The following is a 23666-nucleotide window of genomic DNA, read 5'->3' as shown; positions in this document are numbered from 1 at the left end:
AGACTGCTCAAGGACAAGAAAATAATGTTCCACGAACATTCTGTAGAGTTCATCTTTTCGTATGGTGGGTAAAATTTGGCAATGGCATAACACTGTGACCCACAGCCAGGAAGTTGGCACCGGAGAAAAGACATATTTTTCACTTTTTTCGTATGGGTTTTGACAGTGCTCACAGTGACCAGACTACAAATACAAACAACAGCAGGTTCTGGTAAGCATTATAAGCTTTCTCTCCTAATCACATAAAGAAAGCATATTTCTTCTTCTTGCACCCTCATGTTGATGTGAAACTTTGGTGGTACTCCTTGTGAACTTTTGCCACAATCTCTCCTTTACAAGGGATGCTTCCATTTAGGTCTATAGCAGGAGAAAAAAACAAAAAGAAGAAAAAAAAATGGGCAAAGAATTGATAGAGATGGGAGAAATCCACACATGCAAAAAGAGGCAGCTCGACAAAATATGCAAAGGACTCCTTGTTTAACCTTTTTCACAATCTCTCCTTTCTAAGTGATGTTTCTATTTAGGTTTATAGCAGGAGGAAAAAAAGAAAGAAAAACAAATGGACAAAGAATTGATAGAGATGGGAGAAATCCACACATGCAAAAAGAGGCGGCTCAACAAAATATGCAAAAAGGTCAGTAAATCATTGAACTAATGTCTATTGGAAAAGATACAAAGAATAATATAATGGAAATCAGCAAAAGCTAGAAATCGAGGAAAGTATCATTTATGAATGGAACATCTGAGGAAGTAATAGACCAGTAGACAGAAAGAGCAAATGGAATGATTTAGCAATAAGTTCCCAATACACAAATCACCAAAAAATAAGGATTCAACATTCTTACTAGTATGTGCATTCTTCGCTGATGATACAGTGAGTAGGATAAACATGACTAGTGGTATTTACATTTAAACAACTCTTTCTAAAGGCAGGCCAGAATACTTGCATTATACATCAAGCAGCAAATATTCAGCACTTCTTTAGGAAGATTGTGCTCGCACAGAAAAAAGCATGGCCAATGCTGCCTCAACATGATGGTAACTTGGATGAGAAAGAAAAGTGTGGGAATCTTCATTTGGGAAATACACATAAAGGAAAAGTAATGCACGAGGAAGAGGAAAATGTATTCAAGTTCCAAAGCTTCACAACCCGCAGATATCAAAACAGAAATCTTCATGGTAATATGTTAACACTGAAATATGCAAGATGGATCTTGAGGAAATCACAATAATGCTGCAAAGTTGTTGACATGAAGGAGGTAAATGCAAACGGCACTGGCAGCTAAACTTATTTAGAATTTTTTACCGAAAAATTATGGGTCTTACATCGTTAGCCCCTTAAAAGAATTTCATCCTCGAAATTCTGTTAAGAGTGTCGCGTGAATAACTCGAGATATTTCTCTTGTATATCAAATTCATAAATGTTATCAACATATCTTGACATCGCATTCATAACCTCATATCATAATCTATGATCGATGAGGGTATGCTTCTCATATCTGAGTTCAAATTTTGCTACAACAATGACAACTTTGTTAAATCGATCTCATTCCAACTGGCTATTAATCATAGTCGCTCTGTGTAACTATTTCATACACACAGATAATTTTCAAAAGGATTAACCATATTGGAATAAGTCCCCTGTCAGATTACCTGGTCTTAGAAACGTGCTTTGTCACAAGTTCGCCTTTGCCAGACTTACCTGATATTGGATTAGTACACCCTCACAGAATCATACTAGCCAAACTTACTGGTTTTAGAACATGTACACTCACGCGGAGCGGTACATCCTCACATACTCACCCTGGATAAACTATCTGATCTTGAATATGTAAAACCTCACAAGACTCTCTTCTTAAGAACAATTCCTCAATGATTTAATTTATTAAGTGATTTTTAGCATTCTACTTACGCAAACTCAATTTCTCACTCATAGGGTCGATAACTACCAATTTAGACATAAGCACTTAAAATTCGATTTGACAGGTCTAAGATTATTTTGGAGAACAAAAATATATATCGATTCTGATGACCATACATAAGGTCATGAGCCACTTGTCTAGGCTCTAGCATTCCTTTAATTTTGTCTTCAGACTACCTTTTTATCCAACATAACTCTAGTTATCAAGGTATTCAGATTCCTTGATACAGTCATTATCCATGAGTTGTTCAGTTGACACCGCATAGACATGGCTCGCCATAGGTTTCTGCTCTGCCTTAGGTAGTGACAGCCGTTGGGATAGGAGACGTTGTTGTGTTTGTTGAGATGGTCATTCAGATCCCATATTCCTCCATTGATGATATGAGGCCTTCTCGCGATATTCTTTTACACAATGGCCTTGTTTGCCGCAATATAAGCAACCCCCTGTATCGCGAGGACAAGCCCTTCTGGGGTGATGTGAGCTACACCTCGGACAACAAAGTTTGGACTGTTTGTAGAGCTGAATGACTTCTTCCATCTGCAATGGTCTCTTAGTCGGTGGAGAGAAGTTCTTTACTCAAAAATCCTTTTTTTTTGGGCAAGTGATCGTGATTCCTGCCTTATTTTACGAATGACAGTCATAACGTTGCTGATGGTCTCTAACAGAAACTCCTGTATGTGAGACTCCTCACTCGATGTGGTTCTTCTTGTTGTAGGAGTCATTTATCTAATCACATAAAAGCAATGCGATTCAGTTTCTTGATGTATATAGGAAAGTAAAATTTTATTTACTTTTATATATACACTGCAACACAACATACATACATCACCTTTAAATACAAGTGTCATGCCATATCGTCGAACATTGGCGGCGAAAAACCATACATATGAGTCTGTCGACTCCAAACATAACCAGTTTCTAAGAACTGAGTTTCTTTTTTGACATAAATGACCTCAGATAGACCCGTTGATCGCCACATCACCTTGACTTAGGCGCAGTTGGAGTTGGCTCAAGCAGCACTTCTGCACACTCAAGCGAATCTAGCTGATAGACTAGTGATGTTGGTTCAGCGTATGATGTGTCAGTATCATGACTCAGGGAATCCAAAATTATAATTGGCAAATAGAAGGAGTTGTATCCTTCATTTGGATCATTTATGCTAGGTGTAGATGATGCCCGATGGTAGCTTGGCGAATTATTGAATTCTGCAAGGAAGTTCAAGTCGAAGTAGCTTAGACTCGGTGATTCATCCAAAGTTGATAGGGTATTGCTACTCCCAACCCTCGAGTGATGGGGTCCACTGATGCACGAGGTCGACAATATATTTCTTTTGGCATTCATTGGTTGAATGCCCATCTTCACCACAATACTGACAGACTTGGATTTTGTATGGGCAAATCTATTCATCGTATATGAACTTGCATCGATAACAATAGCCTCGTTAATCATGAGTTACTATATATAATTGACATGGGTTTACCGAATCAAAAAGTATAAAATTTTACTTACATGCGATACCACGAACAAAGGTTTATACCATTTTTGTAATGTCCCAAATTTCTAAAGCAAAGTTAAGTTAAAAATTTCATGAATTTCATTTTTTTTCTTTGTAGCGAAATTTAGAAAGGTTTTAGCAACGAAAATAGACGATAATGGGTCACCAGTTTTAGAAAACTCCGAGCAAGTCACAAGTATGTGGCCAAGCACTCATTGACCACCAAGGTGTTTCATTTGTCAAAACCACTTATTTATTAAAAATGTCACTATTTGGAAAATCAATATTTAGTTTTATAAAAGAAGCAGTGCAACTGTCTAGAGAAACTCTGGAACTTGATATCGCCTTGTTCCATATATCGCATCGCAGGTTCAACACCTCAAATCCTCATTAAACAGGGTCAAAACCACTTTTGGTCTGGTAAGTAAGCATTAATTCACATATTCAAACAAGTATCAACTCATACAAAGATCACTCAGGGTCCCAGTTCGCAGCAACGACGCTCAAGTCTCTACGACTTAGTGTATATCGTGAGAGCCTCCATAGGGCTATGAGTTGAACATTTCGCTCAAGTCTCCACGACTTGGCAACAGCCTCTTTAGCACTTCATTTGGGATGTCAAGCTCAAGCTTCCAAGACTTGGCATATCCATATCCCACGAACCCCAACGCGAGCACCTCGAGCTTTGCTTATGTAACACCCCAATTTTTATAACCCGAAATTGGTGGAATTTTTTTTTTGAAATACATTTAAATCTTTTAGCAGTTAACAGCAGAAAACACATTGGGCATAAAACTTGGCGTGCTACTTCAGATGAATGCTTGCAACCATACAATTATAGAATTTAAACTTTAACAACTAATTAACTATGCATGAAATAATATTTAGGTTTCACAAATATCCAAATTAATCACATTTGTCCTTGAATTAAATTAAAGTAAAAATCAGAGTTTAGAATTCATGAAGCAGAGGAAAGGTAGGCTCAGTCCCCGTCGCAACCTTCCGCCTTCGCACGTAAGTACTTACTCATTACCTAAAAAATATTAAACCATATAGGGTCAGACAACATGTGTCAGTAGAGTAAATATGCTAAACTTGTAAGACAGAATAACAAGACAAAGATTTCAATAGAAATTTCATGGTTTAACATTTAATTTAACTTAAACAATCATACAACAACTCATGCATGTTTATAATTTTCATATATAACAGAAAAACATAAATCCATACATTTAAAATACACCATGCATGAACAGATAATATGAATGACTTACCATATGCAAAAGCTCTTTCAATGCATGCATATTTTCTTATCTTTAGTTACATTTTCTTAATTAGATGATGCATGCGATGCCAAATTAATGCACACACCATTTAAGTTATCACTTCTTAGCCCTGCTGATACGACACAGGCAGACATTCTCAGATCAGGACCATGACACAGGACGTGTTTTACATACAGGGGTGGCTTTAGCCTGGTCAGGTCCATTCACTAAGACGGGGTAAGGGACGTTAATACGATAGAGATTCCCAACACCTTTCAACCCGATGCATCAGTTTTTCCTCATGAGTACAATAACCTCTACGTTGCAGTCCAATGCAGAGGTTTTCCCCCTAAAATCGTAGGAGGGGAGGAGCAACCTTCCGTGCCCATAACAGACTTGCCCCACGAAGTTTTGTATCATTTGCTACTCTCCCAGCAAATATCTTGGGTTTTAATGTCACATGATTACTTGATTACAGTCATACTTTTTATGCAACAATAAACTTAAACCACTTTATGGTCATGGATGTATTCTTATAAAACATTGAACAAAATCACTTAATTAAACTTGTAACAGACACTTGAACACATGCGTAGCATAAATATCTTATTCATTTTCACACATCATAAGGCACATACATGTCAATGGCCAATGCAACAAAGAGAATATATATGAACATCCATATCAATGAAACAATCATATCATCACGATATCATGAACATACATGTAGTCAACACATTTTTAGAATTTAAAACATAAACTTGTATTCATTGGACCTTTTGATCCTAAATCTTTAATGTGTAACCTTCCATTTACAATTCATGCCATAATCATATAAGATTGCATAAAATCAGACCTACATAATCATTCACATAATGCATACTAATTCTATAAAGAAATTGAATAAAAACATATATACTATGCACCCTTTGAGCCTTGATTTATGAATTTGCCCTAATTTTTTTCCAATTTCTTAACTCTGTCCTACTGGTACAGAGCTCACAGAAAATTTTTGGCTTCATGAATAGAGCTGAAATTTTTACAGTATATAGGAATTGTTGTCAGCTATCCATAGCCGCAAACCGTTCGTAAAAACTCCTTCGTATGAGGAAGTTATGCATGTTTTACTACAGACCTATCAGTTTTTGTTTCGGCTGTCACAGATACGTGCTCGGTCCATGAACAGAGCCCAAATTTCTACAGTGGATGCACAATGGAGTTAGCTTTCCAAGGCAACAATCCGTTCGTCAAAACTCCTCAGGACGAGGGAGAAACAACCATTTTACTGAACAAAGGTCAAGTGGAAAACCTGGAATTTCGAGATTTGCATTTAGGTGAATCAAATTGAGTCACCCGAATCCCAAGAAAAATTAAAAGAAATAGGAAATACGCATGAAATAAAATTCCGAAAATTCTAAAATATTCACAGTAGATGAAACAATTCATAATCTATCAATCCAAACTAATATTTGCATAAAAATCATGGAATAAATCAAATACAAATATATTTTACAAATCTATTTCTAAGAAACTGATTTTTATGATAAACCCGATTTCAAAAATGGTTTTCTTTAGGGAAAAATGTGTTTTTGCCATGGATCATTAGATCTGAGTCAAACCCACGATTAGGAGGGTTTGATCATGATCTAAACTCATAAAAAAGCATCAAAATCCATGCCAAGAACTCCGTTCTTGCAAGAAAAGCATAGAAACCCTAACTTTTGTTGAAAAAATATATTTCTTGATGGATGAACGACTCTTTTTGCTCGATCCACCGACCAGCTCCTCCTTCCAGCAAGGTGAGGACCTTAGATCCCTCTCCACACCCCTTGAGGTCTGGATCTTAAACTCAAGAACCAAAAGAAACCCTAAAAAGAAGAGAAGAGGGAAGGGAAAGAGAGGAGAGAGAGAAGAGGGTTTTTGGGGGAGAGAGAAGCTCTCAAATTTTTCCAGCCCAAAATGAGGGAGGCGTGGGCTATGGGAGGGTTTTATAACGCTCTCTAAGTTAGGTTATGGTCTGGAATTAATTCCAGCCCTTGATCACTTTAATGAAACTCAATTTGGAGCCCTTGATCTCCACTTTGATTTTCAAGTTTTAAATAAACTTAAAATTCACTAGACTTTTAAAATTCAAAATAAATTTAAAGTAATATGCCACATAGGATGGGACGGCCCACCTATTGGCTCCTACTAAACTAATAAAATGGGTTTAATTTATAACAAAAATCTATTTTATTAAACTATAATTAAAAAACCATAGAATTCCAACAAAAATCGTTTTGTGTTTTATACAACCACAAATCATATAAAATGTAAAGACATTAATTATCCACTAATTACAACTTATTAAGCATATTAATAAGTATATGTTCACAACCTACTTTTGTTAATTCACATTATTTAATTAACTTTACTTAAAGAAAATTCAATATTTTCTTTTTAAGAGAGACATTTTCAATTAGGCATCACTTAGGGTTTTATCAATTATTCAAACCGTGTAGGGTTTATATTTACTACAATTCAACCTTATTAAACCCCCTAAGCCTTACAAATATACTCGAACATTAATTTTTAAAGAAATTAGGGTTCTATATTAGCACGAAATTCAAGACATTTCACAATGCTATAGAAAAGAACTTAGAAATTTTAGGATATTACAGCTTAGTCGTGCGGATATAACATGTGTATTTGTCCTATCGGTCCAGTAGTATACCGATCATGACACCTTTCTCAAGGTTATGCAGGACTTGACAGAACAACGTCCACTCACTCATATATTCATACATCACTGAACCTAGAACTAATGCATTATTTCGTTATTAGCGGTTCACCCCCTGGTACACGGGAGAAGTTTTGCCCAGGCATTAACGTGATGTTCTGGGGTTGATTATTTTATGTTTTTTAAATACCCAGAGGCTTGTTGACCCTGTAAAACCCATAATTTTTAAGAACTATTAATAACTAAAGAACTCATTTTTTATTTCTAAATTAGAAATGTGTTTCTAGCTTTTGAATTTTATTTATTGATATATTACCTGTTTATTTTTCTATTCAAGCAAATCAGAGCATAATTTATATTTATAGAACTATTTTGGACTACAAATTACTATTTTTATATATATATATATTATATTTAAATATATTTTTGATGAAGTTTATAAATTATTGGAGTGTATTTGTGCGTTATGTGGCTCTTGGTAATGGTTTATAGTGTAATTTGCTATTTTTGGCTAATCTTGATATAATTGATTTTTTTTTGAGTTTTTTGGCATTTACGATCACACACGAAGGGTTTATTGTATTGCTTGGGTAGCGGTCTTTACAAACTTTGAAACCCCTCTATCTTTTGGATATCGATTAATTATTCTTAACATTATTGAGGTAAGATACCTTAACTGAACTTATAGAGAGTATGTTTAGGCACTAATTCTGTAAGCATGATGTTGTTGCACTGAATATCTAAATAAATTGCAAATACAAGTTATGCTCACACACTTCACTTAGTTATGGATATCTAGGACTCTTGTGATTATAGTTCAGAGATCATGTTTGTCATGATTGTAGTGAGCGAAATATGGAGTGTGTTTGTTGTAGGTACACCTGTGTGTGAGTTTGAATGCCCATACACTTATGAATGTATAATATGTACGCAATGTGTGCCATTATACTTTGGTTTGTGCATACTATGTTGCTTTGTGTATTTGCATGAATTTGATACATGGTGCACATATAACTATTATGAATTTGTGTAAGTTGTGTTCGATGCATACTATGAATGTTATAAATTGTCTTGAACTTGTATGTCTTATTTTCTTGAGAAATATATGTGTATGATGTACGGTGGGATGGTCAATGAGATTTTGACCTACCCTTATACAATTATATCTAAAGTGATATATCGATTCATGTGATGAACAATGCATATGACTTTTATCGTGTGTGCAAATCTCAAACTATGTAGGAGTTATGTATGTTGAGATTTAGTTGCTTCGTATTATGAAATGTGCATGTTCACGTATGCATGCATAGAACTCATCTTTTGTTTATGCATGCTTCGAGGTTCAATTTACGAAATGCAATGTTTCTTGTAGCGATGATATGGTGCGTAGGATAATATGTTTATGTATGATATGATTTAAATACTGTGATATAAAATTATGAAGGCATGCGATAAATGTTTAAGTTCAATAGTGAACTATGGTTCATGAAACGTTATTGGTTAAATGTGTGATTTTATGATTTAAGTGCTATATGAAGTGATGTATGATGTGAAGCATATTGATTGTATACATGTTTGTGCCGTGTTGGTGGCTATCGACCCTGAGAGTGGTTAATTATATTGATGCAGGTATCACAATAGTTTTATTGAATATGGTACCTGTTGAAGAACTGCTCCCAAATGATTCTATGTGATGGTATGCATGACTAGATCAGGTAATCTAGCTAGAGCGGTAAGTCTCTATGAGGAAATGAATTGTCCAAGAGCGTGTAGCTCACGAAGATGGTATATTCTTGTGAGGAAGTGCATTGTCCAAGACCAGGCAGACCATCCGTCTAGGGCGATAACTCCTTGTGAGGTTGTACATTTCCCAGACCAAGTGATCTGGCATAGATCTTGTAAATATTTATTATGATTAAAAAAAATAGTATGATGAATTGTGGTGATCTTCTGAGTTGATTAAGATTCCCAGTTATGAATCTATAGAATTGGATTTTCTGTTATAGCATGATTATATGCTGAACTCAAATGTGAGAATTAGATCTTTATTGATTTTAAATCTTGATATGAGGTTATAATTGTGACGCTTATGTTAGCGTATAGGTGGCCCGCCTATAAATGACTAGTTTTGAGTTATTAGGTGAATGATACATCACACTTACATAGTTTTATTGCAAATGATTGCATTATGATTGTTTGAGTGAATATATCACACCTATGTATCATGATTGATGTGTATCATGAATATCTAACTAAATTAGTTAGAATGTATGTGCGTGTATTTCACGCAGGAATAATCAAATGTGATTTGACTTATTGTTTATAAGAATTATGAATGCATATGAAAATGATGCAATGATCTGAATGTCTTAGATGCATATATATATTTATGCGATGACTTGTATGACTTAAATGCATGTAGATTATGCTTTATTGTGTGAGTTAATGTTGAATAAAATATTAAGTGATGAAATGATTTATGTTCGAATGCTTAAAATGAATGACTCATAGGACGTTGTTCCTTGGTCTATCACCTGATAATTGATGAATAATATATCATGTCTTTACTTTTAAATGCTTGATATGTTTTCTATAAGTTTGAGTTTGGGTTAATTTACCAGACTTTAGTGAGTCTGACCCCGTTTTATGGGGGACAGGTAATGTAGGTAAAGTATAATGAGTAGTTTGAACAAAGGGCTGGTCGAGCTGCATCCTTGAGGGTCCACTCTTACCTTGCGATCTTGGTATTCATGATCTTTTCATTTTAAGTACTTGATAATGTAGAGGCTGAAGTGTTGTTTTTATACTCTGATTTGAAATGAAATTAAAACTTTTCATATTTCAGTCTTATATTGTATGTCGTTTGAAATGTGTATATCCCATACATTTTGATTTGATTGTTGTTTTTTGTATAACCTTGCCAAAAGTCTTAACCATTTTTTGAAATCATTTCCGCATTATAAGATCCGATTTACTTGGACTTATAAAAAAAATGGCCTCAAAATTTGAACAATAATTAAGGTTAAAATTTTGGGAGCATTAGAGACCCTCTCCATGGTAGGGCAGTAGAACTCATACTGGGATAACCCTACCAAACCGATTGGGTTGCATTCTATGCTACAGTAGTTGGGTTTAATCCTTAGATATTTAAGGATAACCATGACCTCCATACCCCCTGAGTGATGAGAGCCCCCTTGAACTCTGTTAGGTTCATAATCAAATACATGTCACTCGCAGTTGTACCATCACCATCTACCACATGAGCAAAAGTCGTGAATGGGTCTGCCGGTCTAACTGTTACTTGTCGGATATTTGCATGCCATTCAGAAAGGCAGTGCCTCCCTTACTGAGGACATATGTACCCGACCCCATTCAGTATTCTCCAGTGCGGTCAAAACCGCAGGGTCTGTGACCTTAAGTTTTATTCATATGCATGTTTGACTTTGCTCTCAGCATCTACGACCATCACGAGCACCTCACCTCTTTTGGGTAGACAACGCACTCTAACTCTCCGGCCTTTACAAGTCTAGTTATGCAACAGTATCTCAATGAGCATGCATATGACACGATCTCAACGGATCGACTGCTCGATGTATATTACCGCAATGAGTACTTGGCCTAGTCAAGGCGCAACAACTACTCTAGCTCTTCGACCCTTACGAGTAAAGTGCCCTTAGAAGTAAACATGAGAATGAGTCATTCTGGCAGCGTTTCGACAATAGGGCATCCTTGTGTCATTCAACCGGTTAAGGCAATTCTTTTGCTAACCATTTCGATAATACTTCTCCTGCTTTCACGACAGAAGTGTGATGACCCTTTCTAAGTTGTACAAAGTACTTGACACCTCCTCTGTATGATGGAGTAACATGCTACGCTCTTTCTGAGCAGGTTGAGCTTCTTCAAAAATTTCAGCAACAGTTTCTCTCTTTGACGGAGAAAGTGTTGTTTCTTTTAAGCTCGGTGAATATCTTTTCAGAAATTTCAACATTTGTCCTCTTTGGTGAAGAAATTGCTAGGCTTTAACTCGAGGATGGATGCACACCACTGTGCGTACTTTGTATCCATCGAAGCTTGTTGGAACCTTAGGCCATAGCTAGGCCATGCGCAAGTGACTTAGGTTTTTACGAAAAAGTAGTTTTGCGCAAAAGTAAAGCTTTTTCAATAGGAGATTCATTCATCAAACAAAATCTTGATCGAAGAGCGACAATGGAATCACATTGGCGATTTGGAATTGATCTCTATTTGAACACTCATTTATGCGCACTATATATAATATAAGCAAGAGCCTGTGCTTTATAATGCAACAGCGTAAATGAATACATATTTAATATTCGGTGGGAGAAACCAAACTAAATAACTTGCAGAAAGCAAATATATATGTATATTTACAAAAACAAGAGCCTTGGCATCGTTCAACGTGATGACAATCTTAAATCCGTAATTTAAATTGCAGAAAGCAATAGTCTTGACATTGTTCGACGTGACACCAATCTTAAGAGCATAAGCAAATTGCAGAAAGTAGGAGTCTTGGCATCGTTCGACGTGACGATAATCTTAAAAGCATAAGCAAATGCATATATATGTAATATGCAGAAAAGAATAGCTTTGGTATTATTCGACATGATGGCAATCTCAAATACAGATATATTGCCTTAAGCAAGAGTTTTTTTATCATAAAATATTCAACGATAGTCACAAGAAGATGCACGTAAACACCAAAGTGTCTCAGAGAGCATAAACCAAAGATTATGTTCAGATTTTACTTCAGAACGTATACAATATATATCACAACACAAATCAACAAATACTTAAGAGAGAGTGATCGATGAATCAAACTTACCCTTCGATCGGTGAAGAATGATTCTAGAACGCTATGTCTGCTTTAAATTGGGTTCAAAACTTTCTTTGAGAGGTCAAACTAGGTCAGATGAGTTTGTCCTAGTTGAGAAAGATGAAGAGCAGGTTAAGCTGCTAAACCCAAGCAGTTTGAATAAAATTGGGTTCGATCCAAGTCAACTGGGTTAGGTAGGTTCAGACTTAGCCCAAGTAGGCTAGGTCTAGGTAAGGTAAACCAAATATGGGTTAGGACCAAAAAGGAATTTGACTTTGACTAGATCCAACTAGGTTTAAGCCAAATCAAGTAGGTTTGGATGAGGTGAGGTGGGTTCTGACCAGGTCAGGCAGACTCAAACCAGGTCAGGTAGGCTCAAAAGGGCTAAGCTAGGTAGGGGAGATTTTAGAGAGAGAAGGAGAGCAAGAGAGAGAGGGGAGGACGATTTTATAAGAAGAGAGAGAGAGAGAGATGGGGCTATTTATAACCAAAGGAAACTTGGTCTCCAAGTTTCCTTTTTTTTAATTTGCCTTGGGCTTTCAGGATAAAGAATGAAGGTTCATTTTATGTGGGGCCTACATAAAATATTCTGTGGGTCCCAAAAGATATTTTCTGAGAAATATTTTCGTGGGTCCTACTAACATTTTGTGGGTCTTGCAAAAATTTTGGGTTTTCGATAGTTTTTTTGTAAAAAATTCTGAGTACGTCATTCTCTTCGTATCGATATAACTAAGAAAGTTGGCTTATACAAATCTCCTGATTTTACTCAAGGAGAAAGTTATGGCTCCCTAACTGTTTGAGCATATATTCATAAAGATATGAATATCCTAAGTATAACTGGTTCGTAGAAATCGATTCGATTCACATTTCAGGTTAATATGCTATTTTCATATGAAATGCCTCATTAATTTATTCAAAAAAATTTACTGAAAAATTATGGGTCTTACATGAGCCAAGCCAAACAACAAGCTACTCGTCTTGTTCCACAACCCTAGAAGTTAGAACAGCTATGGTATGGATCTGATTTGATGATGGGCCCAAGACCATCAAAGAGTCAGATTTCGATTGGATCATGTGACTCGAGCTTAATTATCATCTATTGGAAATAGGGGTGGGCAACCACGGCAGATCATATGATCTACCGAATCACCACTGGGAAATGCTCTAACCCCATCATCCATTTGGCTGACCAACGACCACCATGATGGCTGTCTAAGGATGCAAATGGGTCGAATCCAAGATGGAGGTTTTGCAAATTTTGGTTCTCTGTTGTGGATTCAAACGGTTTGCGTCCCCGTGACTGCCAATTAAGGGTGGTGTCAATGGATCGGGTTTACCCCAGACCCGAACCAAACCCTATAGGGTCTAGGTATGGTGATAAATAAGAAGACTCAATTAAGACTTGGGTCCAAACCCGAAGGTCCGATTAATACATGGATTCAAGTATAGTTTATGAGAATTTATACCAGACCTGAACCCAACCCGAGTTCTGATCAAGACCCACAAAATTTCACTGTAAAAATGAAAAAAAATAGTATTTTACCGAGTATTACCCCGGTCTGGTTTCTCTTACGGCGGGTCTGATTAAACCGAGGTCTAGACCCGTTACCATACCCAAAAATTGGGATCAGGTCTGATTCCACCTGGGTCCTAACCAAACCCAAACCCCTTTACACCCTTACTGCCATTGAGGATGACATCAATACCTTCATGGTTGGGCCCACCATATACACAAGGAATGGTGCGATGGGAGTAATAGAAGGTGGGGATGTTAGAGTCTTTATCCATTGTAATTGGGCAGATCATATGATCGGCTCTCGTGGGAAATTGGCCCGCAATTTGGACTGATCGATTGAGCTGTTGTACCGGCCCATGGTCTGCCCGACCCGTTGTCCACATTATATAATAATTTGGGTTTGGCAATGGGCCAGTCTGGCCTAGCATATCCCACAATTAGTTGTGCCTTCTTTGGTCTCCTTCCAAAAGAAAAGAAAAAGGCAGTCACCTTCTGCCCTTAATTATTGTATATTGGCCAAAGTTCATTAACACAAGCTTAACATTTGACCTCTTTTTGGTGCTTTGGGAGATACCAACTTGAATGAAAGAGTTAATCTTTTGCAATATAAGGGTGTGTTTGATAGGCAGGACACACCTGTGCCGGGACCGGCTGGTCCCTGCCCGGGTGCTTTCCCATGTTTGATACACAGGAGGGTGCACAGCATTTAGTACAGGACATCGTGTGTCCTGTGCAGACTCTTTATAAAGCATTGCACAAGACGTGCCAATCGCACCCTTGCGGGTACAACTGGCAAGTCCAAGACAATGGACAAGATCACCAGCAGGGGCGGACGGCTCAAGAGAAGTTGAGGCGCTAGACATATTTCATTGGAGGCCCATATTTCTCCATATTTTTTTTCATTGGAAGCCCTCATCATGTGCTATGTTTCATTGGAGGCCCTCAGCATGTGAAATATAAGCATTATATATATATTTTCATTTGAGGCCCTAGGCAGTGGCCTCAAATCTCAAAGAGGGCAGCTGGCCCTGGCCGCCAGTGTGAAGGTTGGTACACGGGACGCCTCTTAAATCTGTTCAGCAAAATTAGACATATGGTGCTCATCTATTTTACCAACTCGTAAATATTTTTCTTTCGAGAAATAGTAAGCCACTTTTTTTTTTTGAAAGGCAAGCTGGGGTTGGGCGAACCCCCTACCAGAACAACAGCTGCCCCATGTGGCAGAGGGATTCGATCCTGAGCCTTCGGGATACTGTTAAAATGTAAAACTGTACACATATGTATATATAATAATATTATATTATTATATATATATATATAAATACATTTTTCATTTCTTTCTTTTCTGTAATTTTTTTCCTTTATTTTTATTTTTTGTCTTTATGTCATCTAGTTCAGTTTGAACTAGAATGACTGTTGCTAGTCAAGTCCTGTCCAGACTTGACTAGCAATAGAGTTGTTGGACTGACACATTCCAACAGCTCTATTGAGTCCTCTTTCAGCGTCCAACAGCTCTATTGAGTCCTCTTTCAGCTGTGTATATAAAGGGGTGCAGCCCCTCTTGTATTTTATTCCAATGCTTCTTAAGCAATTGGTTTTTCATATCAATAAAGAATACATTTTTATTTTTATTTTGTTTCCAGTTATACCTTTTTTAAGGGTTATGCTTTAGTGTCATTCTTGACACTTGCCCTTGTTAATCTAAGCTCGTGTTTCGAAGATCCCCATTTCATTTCATGGTATCAGAGCCGCGGAAGTACTAAATCTTGAGGAAAAGCTGCCTCGGTTTCCGTGCCCATTTGCAAAAGTGTTCGCCACTTGAAGAGAAGTGTTTTATCACTTCATTAGAGAAGCTGCCTCGGTTTCCGTGCCCGTTTGCAAAAGTGTTCGCCACTTGAAGAGAAGTGTTTTATCACTTCATTAGAGAAGATTTCACATCTTGTTGTATTGTTTTTTTTTCTTTTTCATTTTCCTTCTTATTTCTCTTCTATCCTTATTTTTTCTCTCCTTGTAATCGATGGATGACAATGATAAAGTCACCATCATGCCTATGAAACTAAGCGATACAAACTATGTAACATGGGCTTCAATCATGAAGCACCATATATGGGGAAAAGGCTTATGGGGGATTGTGGATGGTTCCGATTCGGAACCTAAGCTATCTCTTACTAAAAAGGAGGGAGATAAAGAGGTCCCTCTATCGGAAGAAGAGAAAATCAAGACTATTGCCTCATACGAGAAGAAATGGAAAGAATGGAGAATATCTCATGCAAAGATAATGTCATGGCTTATCAATAGCGTTGACATTAAAAAATGCTCAAGTCTTGCCAAATTTGATCATGCTGACAAGGCATGGGAATACCTTAAGAATATGTATTCCCTTAAAGATATTGCACACGTGTGCAACCTCCAAGAAAAAGTTCGAATGATGACACAAGGAGACAAAACTATTCGTGAATATTACAATGGGTTGTCCAAACTTTGGGAAGAACTTTCTCTTTTAGAACCAAAGTGGCATTGTGCTGAAGACATCGAGCTTCGTCAGAAACAACTCGATGCTGAACATTTTTACCAGTTTATCACTGGATTAAGGCCGAAATTTGAAACCACTAAATCGGCCCTACTTCACCGGGGAAAAATTTCTTCTATTGTTGAAACTATTGAAGAGTTAACAATGGAAGAAAATCGTCTCCGGAAAGGTTCTTTAAAAATTGAAGATGATTCTGTTTTAGCCGTGTCTAGACCAGGGAATCATGTTCGATCATATAGGCCTCCTCACTTTAACCGACAAAATGGTGACTATAATAAGAAGAAAGTTATTTGTCATCACTGTCATGAACCGGGACACTACAGGCCACAATGTCTCAAACTTAAGGAGCTGAGAGAAAAAAGAGCTGCAATTGCTGGATCGGAGCCTAAAGATCAGGATGCACCAGTTTTCCTGGCCCAACTAATGGAGATTCTTCAGCCTCTCATCAAAGGTGTCTCTTCCTCATCTGAAGCTTCAACCGGCGCAGCAGCCTCATCTTTTTCTGATCTAGGTAAAATTTCTTGGCTTCTTGACTCTGGTGCATCTTTTCATATGACCCCAAATAATCAAAGTCTATCCAAATGTGTTAAAAATAAAACAAGTGTGTCAAAGGTCTTTACTGCTGATGGGACTTCTCTTGAAATAGAAGGAATAGGAAATTTTGAAAAAATTTATAAAACAAAAAAAAAAATTATTCCAGAAATTAGACATGTTCCCAAATTAAATTTAAATCTTTTATCTGTATCTCAAATTTCTGATTATAGGTGTAATATTTCTTTTTCTTCTCATGGTTGTTGGGTACAGGATCGCCAGTCAGGCAAGCTGATTGGGGAAGGCCATAGAGAAGGAGGACTCTATTACATGGATTTTTTGGAAATGCCGAAGAAAGCTTTTTGTTATAATATTCAAAAAATAGAGTTGGAACTGTGGCATAAGAGACTTGGTCACCCACATATAGCCAAAATCCAACATTTTCCAAATCTAGGGAAATTTTGTAACTCTGAATCATTTGATTGTAAAGATTGTATTCTCGGCAAAATGAAAAGATTACCATTTCAGAACAGAACCTTTTTCTCTTCAAGACCACTTGAATTAATACACTCGGATGTTTGGAGTCCTGCACCAGTAATTTCTAAAGGAGGATTTGTTTACTATGTTATTTTTGTCAATGATTTCTCCCGACATACGTGGATGTACTTTCTCAAACATAAGTCTGAAGTATTTTCATACTTTCAAATTTTTCATAATATGGTTAAAAACAAGTTTCAAAATGATATTACTATTTTTCGCACAGATTCAAGGGGAGAGTTTTTATCCACAGATTTTCAAAATTATCTTAAATTGCATGGCATCACCCATCAAAGATCTTGTCCTTATACACCTCAACAAAATGGACTGGCAGAACGAAAACATCGCCATATTATAGAAACCACTAGGATTTTATTAATAGCAAATCAAGTCCCGAAAGACTTTTGGGCAGAAGCTGCCTTAACTGCCACCTATCTCATTAATAGGATGTCATCTTCTTCGTTACAAAATATCACTCCCATTGAAAAACTTATGAACATTTCTCCAGACTACTCTAGACTAAGAATATTTGGGTGCAAATGTTTCATATTTACTGACAAAAATGATAAATTTTCCCCTCGTGCGATTCCCTGTGCCTTTTTAGGATATGCTGAAAACCAGAAAGGTTATAGATGTTTTGACTTCAAAAATAATAAACTATATGTGTCTAGAAATGTTTCCTTTCTTGAAAAGGAGAGCTTCTTTGATTTTAGAAAATTAAAAGACGTCACTGAGTACTCCTTTTTGCTAGATCTAATATCAACATCTGATAAATATGACCTTGATTGTAACTTTGATGATGATCAAAGAATTATTGATCTTAATGTTGAAAATGAAGAAGTTCATAGAGATACTAGTATTCAATATTCCAGGCGACAAGAGTCTAATCCTCCATGTGCACTTGAAAAATATTCTAACATTCCAACTAGACAATCATCCCGAATCTCGAGGCCTCCAGGAAAGTTTGTATCATACGAGTCTTTCTCACCCACATATAGGGCAGTTATTGCATTAATTCACTCATATGAAGAACCATCCACATATTTTCAAGCAAAAAATGATATCAAATGGATAGAAGCCATGAAAGCTGAATTAGATGCACTTGAAAAGGCTTCTACATGGAATATTCAAGATCTTCCTTCAGGGAAGAAAACTATAGGATGTCGATGGGTTTATAAAATTAAAACCAAGAGTGATGGTACTGTTGAAAGATATAAAGCCCGTTTAGTAGCCAAAGGTTATGCCCAAGAATATGGGATTGATTATGAAGAAACCTTTGCTCCGGTGGCTCGTATGACTACTGTCCGAACCTTAATTGCCTTAGCTTCTATCAAAAAATGGTCTATTTTTCAAATGGATGTCAAAAATGCTTTTTTAAATGGAAAGCTAGTTGAAGAAGTATACATGGAACCCCCTCCTGGTCAAGTATTTCTAAGGGTAAAGTCCTTCGCTTAGAAAAAGCTCTTTATGGACTTAAACAAGCATCAAAAGCTTGGTATGATAGGTTTAGTTGTGTTATGATTGATATTGGTTTTCAATTCTGTTTAACTGACACTGCTTTGTTTATTAAGAATTCTGATGCAGGGATCATTGTGCTTCTTCTCTATGTGGATGATATGATCATCACCGGAAGCGATAAACAGGGAGTTGAAACAATCAAAACACTTCTTAAATCTCATTTTGAAATGACTGATTTGGGCTTGTTGAGATACTTTTTAGGCATTGAAGTTGCTTATTCTCCTAGAGGATATTTATTATCTCAGACTAAATTTGCTTTTAATATTGTTTTCAGGTCTGGTATTACTGATGATAAGAAAGTTGACACTCCAGAGGTTGTTAATGTTAAAATGAAGATTGATGATGGAGAACTTCTTGCAGACCCTACTCCTTATAGACAGCTTGTCGGGGCACTTTCCTATCTATCCATTACCAGACCAGATATAGCACATGTTGTTCATACAGCAAGTCAATTTCAACATGCTCCTACTTTTATTCATATGGGAGCAGTCATACGTATTATCAGATACATCAAGTCCTCTCTTTCACGAGGACTTTTCTTATCTTCCTCCTCTTCTCTTGATTTAATTGCATATATTGATGCTGATTGGGGAGGTGATCCCAATAACAGACACTCAACCACTGGCTTTTGTGTCTTTTTAGGGGAATCATTGATCTCGTGGAGGTGTAAAAAGCAGCAGAAGGTATCTCTCTCATCCACCGAAGCTGAATACAGAGCCATGGCAACCACGACCATGGAAGTAGTTTGGCTCCGACGACTGCTTGATGACATGGGAGCTGAAGCAACAAAGGCTTCACAAATGTGTTATGACAACAAAAGTTCGATCTACATTGCCACTAACAGAACATTGCACGAACGCACCAAACACATCGAAATGGATTGTCACTACGTCAGAGAGGAATATCTACACGAGATAATTGATCTGCCATATGTCACTTCAGAATATCAGTTAGCAGACTTCTTTACAAAGCCTCTCGCTACTCCCCGATTTCACTTTCTCTTAGACAAACTTTCGCTCATTGTACCGTAAGTTTGAGGGGGACTGTTAAAATGTAAAACTGTACACATATGTATATATAATAATATTATATTATTATATATATATAAATACATTTTTCATTTCTTTCTTTTCTGTAATTTTTTTCCTTTATTTTTATTTTTTGTCTTTATGTCATCTAGTTCAGTTTGAACTAGAATGACTGTTGCTAGTCAAGTCCTGTCCAGACTTGACTAGCAATAGAGTTGTTGGACTGACACAGTCCAACAGCTCTTAATAGAGCTGTTGGACTGACACATTCCAACAGCTCTAAATAGAGTTGTTGGACTGTGTCCAAAAGCTCTATTGAGTCCTCTTTCAGCTGTGTATATAAAGGGGTGCAGCCCCTCTTGTATTTTATTCCAATGCTTCTTAAGCAATTGGTTTTTCATATCAATAAAGAATACATTTTTATTTTTATTTTGTTTTCAGTTATACCCTTTTTAAGGGTTATGCTTTAGTGTCATTCTTGACACTTGCCCTTGTTAATCTAAGCTCGTGTTTCGAAGATCCCCATTTCATTTCAGATACCACCTCGGTGGTAATAGTAAACCACTAGATGTAAATATTAGTAACTTAAGTCCATCATTTGGGGCTCAAATTTTCCTGATTGTATGGCTCCAATCATCATCTGTATCGTTGGTAAGCTTAGTTATGGAAAATAAACCTGGTATGCCAATCAATATCTCCCTCTCAGCCACTTAACAACTTTCATCATTTCTTATCAATCACAATTACCTATTATGGGAATCCCAATTCACATCCATCCTTTTCACATGTGATCTAATTGGTTAGATAGATGGGAGCAAACTGCCCCATCCAAAGTTTAGGGACAGCTCAGCTGAGCTGAACCCACCAACATTGAATGGTTAAGGCACAATATACTAGTAGTAGCTAGGTCATGTTTTTAGTCGATTGTATAAAACGGAAGTAGTATTTGGATATCTCTTGTCAGCTGCTAGTTAGGGCAATAACTAATGGAACATGGCTGTAATGTTTCTCTCTGCTGAATTAAGATAAAAAATGGAGGTTCTTCGCCCTCGGAGGGAGGACTAACAAAGTATCTCTCTCTCTAAACTCCTTTAGCAGCCCATCTTCATTTCCCTCAATCTTTCCCCTATTCTACTGTCTCACCCTTGTTTAGGTGAGGAGTGACTCCAGCGTAGATGAAGAAGAAGCTACAAGAGGAACAAGCCTACAGACACAGAATTCGGCTATGGAACTCCATCAAAAAATCCCCAAGATCATAACAGAGCAAGACGCTATAGGTCGTAAGGCTGAACAAGCTTCAGCAGGCCCGTTGTGGGCTCCTCCTTGAATCATCATAGAATTTATATGGTGATTCAACAAGTCATAACTAGAACTCGGGAAAGATTTGCTTTTTCGAGAAGATAACTCGGTAAAGACTTGTTGGGAAATCGTTTTCCACCTTTTTGCATAGAAGCTTTCACCATTAGAAAAAAGGTGGCGTGACAAAGAGATGCATTTGAATCCCCGTCCGCAGGACACACCAAGAGTGCGCCCATGCACATCCGCATGCCCACAAAAATGCAGGACGCAAGGATGGGGATTTGGTGCATCCCACAGTGGCTGAAACAGGTTGCTGCTCCATGCCCGTGCACCCCCACCACCCCACCAACAACACAGAACAGCGGCAGACACACAGTCACAGACGCACCCAAAAAAAAAGAAAGTTTTTTTGGCCCGTGGATAGGGTAGGACAGTAAGAAGTGTCTTGTCCACAGACGGGCGTGTGTCCTGTCGATGCATGCAATTCAAACGCATGACACTTGTAAAGAGAATAGAAAAGATGAAGCGGACTAAGCAGGACATGTCCTAACACAGAATCTTGGATTCCACCTTGTGAGCTGCAAATGCCGTTTGGTGGCAGGGACTGCAATGAGTACAAAAGTTGTTAGCCCTTAAAAGACACAGAAAAATCTATTAACACAGGGAGAGGCCTTGTCTATCCCGAGTTTGATTTACTTGAAAGATTAATAGGGGGAACATGACCATAATTTCTTTGTAAAATGGTGGGATCTTCAAAATGCCTCACAATTTACCAAAATCCTAACCCTATTCAAATTTTGATTCTCAACTTTTTTTAAAACATTTTCCCCTTTCTCAAATATAGCACACCGTTCACAAATAATTTTTGTGAACATCCAAAAATATGTGAACCTCCTTTAATACAAAAAAAATAGTATTTTAATACATTTGCAAATGTGTGAAGATATTTGCATGAGGTCAGGACAATCACAAATGTGAATATTTAGTAAAGAGATTCTCATAATTTGAAAATGTACCATATTAGTGAGCCTCCTTTAATTAAATACTCCAACATTTACAAATATCCTGACCTTGGCATGCAAATGTCCTTACTCATTTGGGAATGTCCTCCTACGTGTGCCTCTTATGCAATTTTAGTAAAAAGAATTTACATTTTAAGGACATTCGGATTTACAGGATTTACGAAGGTTGTACTATATTTGCAGACTTGTAACTAAATACATACACATTTACGAATGTCCTCAAACATAATTTTTTTTAGTAAAAAGAGGTTCACACATTTTTAAGGATTCACAAAAATGATTTTTGCAAACATCATGTTATATTTGCAAAAAAAAGTGTCCAAAAACAGTAGAGAATAAAAAATTTGATAATGAAGAGATTTTCAACAAATTGTGAGACATTTTTTAAAAACACGATATTTTATAAGGACAATACAATCATTTTTTAATTAAATATCACCTTGCAAGGGGTGAGCCAGGTTTATAGGATTAACATAAGATCCAACAAGAGATGGTGTAACGAGATCAACACGAAGGAAGATGGATGAAGATGGTCGATTTTACGTTGTCTACATTTTATTAACATTGAATCATAATTGCTCTACCATGTCCATCAATCATTTTCTTCACCTAATGTCAAATGTAGTATCATGGGCTGAAAGTGAAGGCCCATGCAACACGCCTCAGTGCTCCCCAACACCAAGGGCTGGCCTCTCGATGGATGTGCAGACACAGTAACACAAGCATACACACATGATCACATAAAAAGAAAGAAGGCAAAGAGCAAGAAGAAAAGAAAGCAAAAACTTCTTATAGCAAAGTTAAACATGTACAAAGCTAGGAGGTCTTAGAGCAAAGCCCATTATAGCACTTCGAGAGGCAAAGAGGTATTACGTCAGATAAAAACAAAGTGAAAAACTTGGTGGTCCTGAACACGTAGAATGTTGTTTCTAGTTCATGGAACTTGATGTACTGGAAGGATAAACTTCCAGATTTGGCACGATGTATGAACTCATGGTTCATTTAATCTGTGCTATTAATGCTACAAATTAATGCATAGGGTTATTGCCCAGATTTATTTTCATGAAAAAAAAACTGGTATGGGCATCAGGTACAGAGATGCAAGATGCAGATGTCCAACAATTCATACACAAGCATAAGCACCTTATATTTGGAAGCTAGAAATACAACAGAAACAGTTTGGCGATATATATCTCTTGAAAAACCATCAAAGCCAGATTGACTTGTTGATTTTAGAAAACAGATATGAAGACTAAAGAAAAAAAAATGAGGCAACAACAAATTATGGTATAGAAAAAGGAAATTGGAGTTACCTTATACCAAGTTTTTGTCTTTTGAATGGGGATAAGGAAGCTACATGTTTTTCTCTCTTCATTCCTTTCTCTTTCTTTTGCATATTAGTAACTGAAAGTCCAACTTCATCTTCCCTCTTGACTTCAATGTCAGTCTCATC

General features: G+C 36.9%; 1 pseudogene; it reads right to left on the bottom strand.

The window, feature by feature from the left end:
- LOC149827535 (ubiquitin-conjugating enzyme E2 34-like) overlaps window positions 1–23666 on the bottom strand; it is a 29410-nt pseudogene extending 5744 nt beyond the window's left edge.

This window comes from Nuphar pumila, chromosome 10 (assembly GCF_984573655.1).
Source record: "Nuphar pumila chromosome 10, dmNupPumi1.hap1.1, whole genome shotgun sequence".
In the NCBI taxonomy this organism is placed as follows: Eukaryota; Viridiplantae; Streptophyta; class Magnoliopsida; order Nymphaeales; family Nymphaeaceae; genus Nuphar; species Nuphar pumila.
This window is presented reverse-complemented; position numbering and strand designations above follow the sequence as displayed.